This window comes from Artemia sp. Qi Xiang Cuo, chromosome 4 (assembly GCF_049724085.1).
Source record: "Artemia sp. Qi Xiang Cuo chromosome 4, ASM4972408v1, whole genome shotgun sequence".
In the NCBI taxonomy this organism is placed as follows: Eukaryota; Metazoa; Arthropoda; class Branchiopoda; order Anostraca; family Artemiidae; genus Artemia; species Artemia sp. Qi Xiang Cuo.
In genome coordinates, this window is record NC_142797.1 from 2092161 (window position 1) to 2099863 (window position 7703).

Genomic DNA, 7703 nt, shown 5'->3' on the forward strand with positions numbered 1-7703 from the left:
GCTTGAATCAGGGAATGTACCTTGAGAAACCTTAATTGATTTTGAAAATTAAAGGAATTTTTAACAGCTTCACATTAGAATTGGGCATGATATGCTGATAATGAGATTGAAATAGAAAATTTGAAATGATTTCTACAACTTGAATTTTCAGAAGGGTGCCATAGGACAATATTTGGCCTTTTTTGTTCGTGATAACAAATACTTTGCTCAAATACCTACTACCGAAACTATTAATTAACAGTCATATATGGCGCCATTTTTTCCTGTCCATGTACTAACATCTTTTTTCACTAAAGTTACTGATGGCACCACAACTGATTTTTCACTTAGGTTACACTATGTTAATTGATTTTGAGTTAGGTTCATTTGGGCTGAGTAAGCGTATGCGCATGCTTACTAAGCTTACACGCTTTCACCCTTACATTCTTAGTTATTTAATATCAGGAACAAAAAAATTGTCCTAAGGCACCCTTCCAAAAATATTCACTTTACAGAACCTTATGCTAATAACCTGTCAACTTTACGTAGAAATCACTTTATATTGAATATTTCAACCTAATTTCTAAAATACAGCGTCAAACATTTCCTTAAAACAAGCGAATTACAAGACAAATTTTTGAATTAACTACCTATTGTCCTATGGTCCCCTTCCAAAAAATATCCATTTGACAGAACCATTTGCTATTAACCTGTCAAATTCACGTAGAAATCATTTCAACTTGTCTCTGTCAATCTCATTACCAGCATACCATGCCCAGGTCTGATATGAACCTGTTAAAAACCTCTTCAATTTTAAAAATTAGTTAAGTTTTCTCAGGGAACATTCCATTATTCAAGTTTTTTTCTAACATGTGACAACAAACATTTACCTAAAACAGACCAGTTACATGAAAAATCCTTGATTTAAATTTGCAATTTCTACCAATGTAACAACCTATTGTCCTATGGTACTCTTCCAAAAATATTCACTTCACAGAACCATTTGCTAAAAACCAGCCAAATTTACGTAGAAATCATTTTAAATTGTTTATATCAATCTCATTATGAGCATATCATTCCCAATTTTAGTTTGAGACTGTTATAATCCTTTTATCAAAAGCAATGAAAGTTTCTCAGGGTACATCCCCTGATTAAAGCTTTGTTCTAACATGTAACATCAAGCATTTTTCTAAAAAGGCCAGTTGCAATACAAATCCTTGATTTAAATCAAAAATTTGTACCAACTTAAAAATTTGTTGTACTATGGGACCCTTTCAAAAATATTCACTTGACAGAACCATTTGTTAACAAGCTGTCAAATTTAAGCAGAAATAATTTGAAGTTGTCTATGTCAACCTCATTTTCTAACATGCGATGTATTATTTCCAATTATATGTGTTACCTTCATCGTCAGCATGCCATTTCCAATTCTACTATGAACCTGTTAAAAATCCCTTTTAATTTTCAAAATCAATGAAGGGATCTGAAGGTACAATCAGTTACCTGAAAGAAGACTGAAAGAAGAATTTTTATATTTGAATACGGAGATGATTTTTGAAAGCTGTATTGTTGAATGTTTTCTACCAAATAATGATAAACTTTTAATTGCTGTAATTTATCGTCCTCTTTCATCAAATAAGGCAGATTTTATTGATAAATTTGAAAATACGTTAAGTGTGATATCAAATCTCTAAATTCCCTTGTTAGTCCTTGGGGACTTCAATATTGATTTAATGGGATGTCTCCCATCTAGACAGCAAGGAATCGACCGACATGTCCTTCAGTTTTTGGAATGTAACCTTTCTCATGGTATGAACCCAGTATGTTTTATTCTGACACGCATAACAAATTCTTCTTTTTCTCCGATTGATAATATTTTTGCACCTTATCTTTGTGAGGCTACATTCGTGGTTATGGAGGATACATCTGACCATTGTATTTTAATGTCTGACTTCAAAGCGCATAAGATAGTCAATAAAGAAAATCATATGAAGAGGAGAAACTTTTCACAAGTAAATATGAATGAATTGAAATCTAATCTTAGCGATGTAGGATGGAGTGAAGTTATTAATGAGAATGACCCCAACATATCTTTAGATATATTTTATCGAATTTTGAATGAAAATTTGGACCTTCATTGCCCATTTAAAACTACGCACCGGAAAAGAACCTCACCCAAACAACCTTGGATAAGTCCATCACTTCTAAAATCCATCAAGGAAAAAAAATAGACTGTATAAGATAAAAATGAAATACACCTCAGCTCATAATGTACAGCGATTCAAAAATTATAAAAATTTGCTAGTTAAAACTCTCAAAACAAGTGAAAAAATGTATTATGAAAAGGCATTTAAAAAATCTGATTCACCTCGGACTACATGGAAATTAATTAAGGAAAAAACTGGAAACAATATTAAAAATCCACACCCTGAAGTGATCATAAATGAAAATGGTGTTAAGTTGAAGGGGAAGGATGTTCTTGCAGATTATTTTTGTCATTATTTTTCTCATATTAGTTCTACCGTTGAACTGGATTCCCCTGAATCTCCATCTGATTCATATAAAGAATATCTCCCGCCATCGAAAATTCCAGTATGTTCCTGGCCCCTGTCACTTTCGGTGAGTTCCAGAAAGTAATTATGAATCTAAAGAGTGGTAATTCTCTAGGTCTAGATGGGCTATCCACAAATATTCTGAAAGAACTTGCATGTGTAATTCATGTCCCGTTGCTTCATATTTTAAATGCATCTATGTCATCAGGGATCTTTCCGGAAGTATGGAAATCCGCACGAGTTATTCCAATTCATAAGAAAGGTGATAAGACAGATATAGGTAACTATCACCCAATAACTATTCTTTCCCCTATATCTAAGGTTATTGAAAAAATTATTCAAAAAAGAATTGTCTCGTATTTTGATAAAAAGAATTTATTGGGCGGGTCATTCTACTGAACAAGCTATTGCTGCGCTAATTTTAGAGATTAATGATTCATTAAATGATGAAAATCATGTATCTACTCTTTTCTATGATATAAAGAAGGTATTTGATAGACTAAACCATGAAATTTTATTGGAGAAAATTAATAATGCAGGTATTAGAGGTAAAGGCTTAGATCTAATAAAATCTTACTTGCATGGTCGAAAAATTCAGGTAGAGGTAAATGGGCATCTGTCAAGCCATATTGTTATTGATGATGTTGGAGTCCCCCAGGGATCAGTATTAGGGCCATTACTATTTTTGATTTATACAAATGACCTTTCGAGGTGTTTACCCCAAGATAGTAGTTTAGCAGTAATTTTTGCAGATGATACGGCGGTGACAGTAAAAGCTAAAACCCCATCTTTGTTGGCTGAGAAAATGGTGACAGCAATGAATTCTTTGAATAAATGGTTTGCATGTAACTACCTGGCTCCAAACTTTTCTAAAACTGAATTCATGATTTTTGGGCGGTCACAGCGGGCAGTAGATAAAATTACCATAGAAGAGTTAATTGTAAATCAAAGTAGGATAAAAAGAGTAAATTCATTTCGTTACCTTGGGATTATTCTTGATGAGCTTTTATCTTTCCGTAAGCATTCTGATCATTTGAGATTGAAACTTGCCCATAACATAGGTTGCCTTCATAGAATGAAACATGTACTTCCTTTTTCCATCCTTAAAATTTTATACCATTCTCTTATTGAATCATATTTTAAATATTGCCCTATAACATGTCTCAACACATTTATGGTCCATCTCCAGCCTCTTCAAATAATTAAAAAAAAGGCGGTTACAATCCTGGGTACTTTTTTTCCTCGCCCAGTGAGGCTTCAAAATCTTTCAGAAACTCAAACTTTACATCTTTTTCTCAATATACTTAATCTCAAACAACTGAAAGACCTGCATACAGCAATGTGGAATTATGACATCCAATCTTTAGCAAATTATTTCCATGATCTGGGCATAATTGAGACTCCCATTTCTCCTGCCCACCACGTCCGCTCCAAGAAGTATCGCCTTCCCCCAATGAAATCTGAAAGAGGTAGATTCTCAATCAGATACCAGATTCATCATATTGCAAATAAATTTAATTTAATAGATGTGTCCCCAAGATTCAAGAGCCGATTTTCTTTGAAAAAACATATTTCAAAATTGTTCTTTGCCTGGATGTTGGGATTGGTGAATTTGGATTTTAGTATGAAATTTGTTGTGGTGTTCTCGCACTGGGGTGGCCTCCTCTGTTATCTCCTACCATGTGTCTCTTTTTTTTTCATTATTGATATGCTTTATTTGTTATTTTGGAATTTTTTTTTTTTTTTTTTTTTTTTTTTTTTTTTTGCTGACACATCTAGCCCTGCTCCCCGTCGGCCAGTTTAGAAAATAATTTATTCATGTAATTTGTTTGTTAAATAAAGTTATAAAAATAAAGTTACCTAACCCATTTTAGGTAACTAAAAAAGGCCAGTTGCAAGACAAATCCTTGATTTAACTCTGAAAATTTTACCAGTTTAACGACCTATGGTCGTATGAAGATCCATTCAAATATATACCACTGAAAATATGGCCAAAAATATTGATTGTAAACATAAAGGCCCAAACATTCTTACAAGTGCCATCAGTACCAAGATTTGACATAAATTGATAAATGGGAGTTCTTCCAGAACGATGATGTAGAATTATTGTATACCATATTTCTTTTATATAAATCATCTCTGTTATATCTTAAGGAATTTGAAGATTTCCTGTAGAGGGACCCTGCTTTTCTAGATCTTTTATTTTTCTCTTCGTAATATCTTTCTAGTATATCGTACCTCCTTTTCCATGACCATGGTTGTAATTTTGAGCTTTCATGGTGCGGTAGGGGCGCCTTTTCTTCCGCTAGTTTCTGACTTGACGAATCTAGAACTGGGTATCTCTTTATTCTAGTTGATTTTATTTCATTCAATATTTTTCTCCTCATCTCTTGCAGATTCACCTCATCTATTCGAGTGTCCACATGTTCTAAATTGGTTGCATTAGACTCGTAAGAATTGGTGAAATCATGATAATAGCCTTTACAGATGATACAATCGCAGTAAAAGATGTTTCTATTTCAATATTTTCATGCATCATAGCTTAGTTTGGAACTAGCAGTGCGATTGCTTCTGGTAGTAGGCCAAAAAAAATAAACAGAGGTTAAGCTTAAAGATTTTTATTGCTTAAGGTTAACTTTTACACATCCATGAAACGGGTCTCCTATGACATACCATGATTTTTACTGTATCGGATGCCCACATCACGATTAGGCATGTTCCATGGTATCCACTGTGCGAAGAACTTAACCTCATCTTCAGGACACTGATAAGGCCCTTCAAATTAGGGGCATTTAAACTCTTCTAAATTAAAAAGTGGAATTCTGGGGTTACGGTTTTGGATCCAAATTTTATCTGTATGCACATTACCCTTAATATACAACACTTCAACTCCGAAAAAATTGCATATTTCTCTTACTGATTCCTGAATTGTATACAGTTCCTTGCCGTTTTTATTATAAGGTGTAATCAATCGGTCATAAGATTCCAATCGGCTCAAATGTCGTAATATAGTACTCCACAAGCTTTTATCATAGTCAAGCATATTAATAGTTCATTTTCCAGTGATAACAGTCAATTTCTTGTTCTTCAGTCAATAACAAAAGTGCGCATTCAAATATATCTCCATAAAATGATGATTTGAAGCCAATAAATTCAGTGTGATATATTCGAATCATTTGTTTATCCTTCCAATATACAAATAATACTGATTGAAAACATGTAATAAACTAAGTACTATCTATAGTCAGCCAAAGAGTACCACGGAGACAGCTGCATAGAAAAAAGCCATGTGTGTGTTTGTTTGTGTGTGTGTATCTTTCTGTGTGTGTGTGTGTTTGTGTGTATCTGTCTGTGTGTCTGTATGTGGACTTTGCGGAAAATCCTGCTCATCGCTTTAAGACTATGTTAAAAGCCCTGTTAACCTATCTCAGACTCTATTTTTATATTATTTAGAAACATTTTTATTTTTAAAAATATAATAATATCATACTTATCGCACTGTTTATTCCTTTTCTTTTGTGACTCTTTACGTTGCGGATCTAAAGTTGATTTCGGTAGGGCAAACTTCCTTAGTTTTCCATGAAATATTAGTCGGCGTATGTCCTTTTTGGATAGATTGATTTGTTTTTTTTTCGAAGTCTCTAATACGCTTCCGTCCTGTAGTGAAAGAGTCGTGTAAATTAGTACACGTTTTATCTCGTGAGGGGTGAATCTGAAATATTCTCTCCAAATCAAATTATTCGAAAATTTCATCCGAATCTCTAAGAAATGTGTCAATGAGTTCATCCCGCGTCAATCTCTCCAAATTTAATTGTTCGAAAATTTCATCCGAATCTCTATAAAATGTTGCAATAAGATCATCCCGAGTCAAATCCTGAGGGCTTGGGATGCTTTCAATCGAGCTCAAAAGAGCATCCATTGCTACTGGATCTGCATAACCTGGAGACTGTTGTCAATTTTCTCTCAAGATGATTTAACCCTTCTCTCTTTTTGAATCAAGGGTCTAGAATAAAAAATCCTAAGTCTATAAGAAAACAATTTTGTCCATAAAAAATTACACTTTAAATATTGTTTTTCTAATAGAAAAATCACGACTAACTGAAAAATCATATCATCTTCATTTCGTATTTTTTAGAAAATTACATATGAATTTTTTTGTTATAAGTATAAAACTTAAGCCAAAGCTTTGCTTTTCACTGAACCGTCTTTAATTTCCTTGGTGGTATGAGTGATTATCATTCTTTTTGTGATATTCGAGAACAAGAAATTAAAATAATACATGTTTTCTTTTATTTTTACAACAAATACACAATATTTTTAATCAATAGAAAACAATAACACAGTTTAAAAAACACTTAGAAAAAAACATAATTACGTAAAATTTATTCTTCAGAGTTAAACATTAAAAAAAGACAGTGTATAAAAGCATTTAGAAAGGAAACATTTCTAAATCAAGGGAGATACTTTGAGTTTCACACTCTCAATTATTGACACAAAAAATATTCCATTTTTAATTCTAAAGGAACACTTTATAAGCAGTGCTGTTTCATCCTTGCTTGAGGGAAATGCTCCCGAAACATCAAACTCTTATAAGCAAAATAGAGATTCTTAGATTATTTTAATTTAGTTATTTCAAATATTTACACTGAATCCTTGGCCTAAAATTAAAAAAAAATGCTTCAATATTCTTGTATGTTAAAGTTTCTGAATCAAAGTTTCAGAAAAGTTTCTTGAAATTTCTAAGTTCAAAAAAATTTCTAAGTTAAAAAAAATTCTAAGTTAAAAAAATGTCATTAAAAACATTCTTTTTCTATTAGAAAAAATCTCGATTGATGTATTTATAACATCTTCATTTTGTACTTTTAAAATATCACAGGTGATTTTTCGCTATAAGTATATTTAATGTGATCTTAAGACATGAAAAAAAAGTTGAAACAATTTCAGTTTCAAACTTCAATAAGAAAGTGTCGCTACAAACATTGTTTTTATAATGTTTTAGAGGTAATTACTTGGCGAGAAAAGGGAGAGAGAGAGAGAGAGAGAGAGAGAGAGAAGAAGAAGAAGAAAAGAAGAAGAAAAGAACTGTCATCCTAATCCAGCAATTGAGATAAATGGGCTCTTGAGCAAGGTCTTAGCCTTACGTCTTACAAGGTCTTAGTAGGTTTTAGGCTT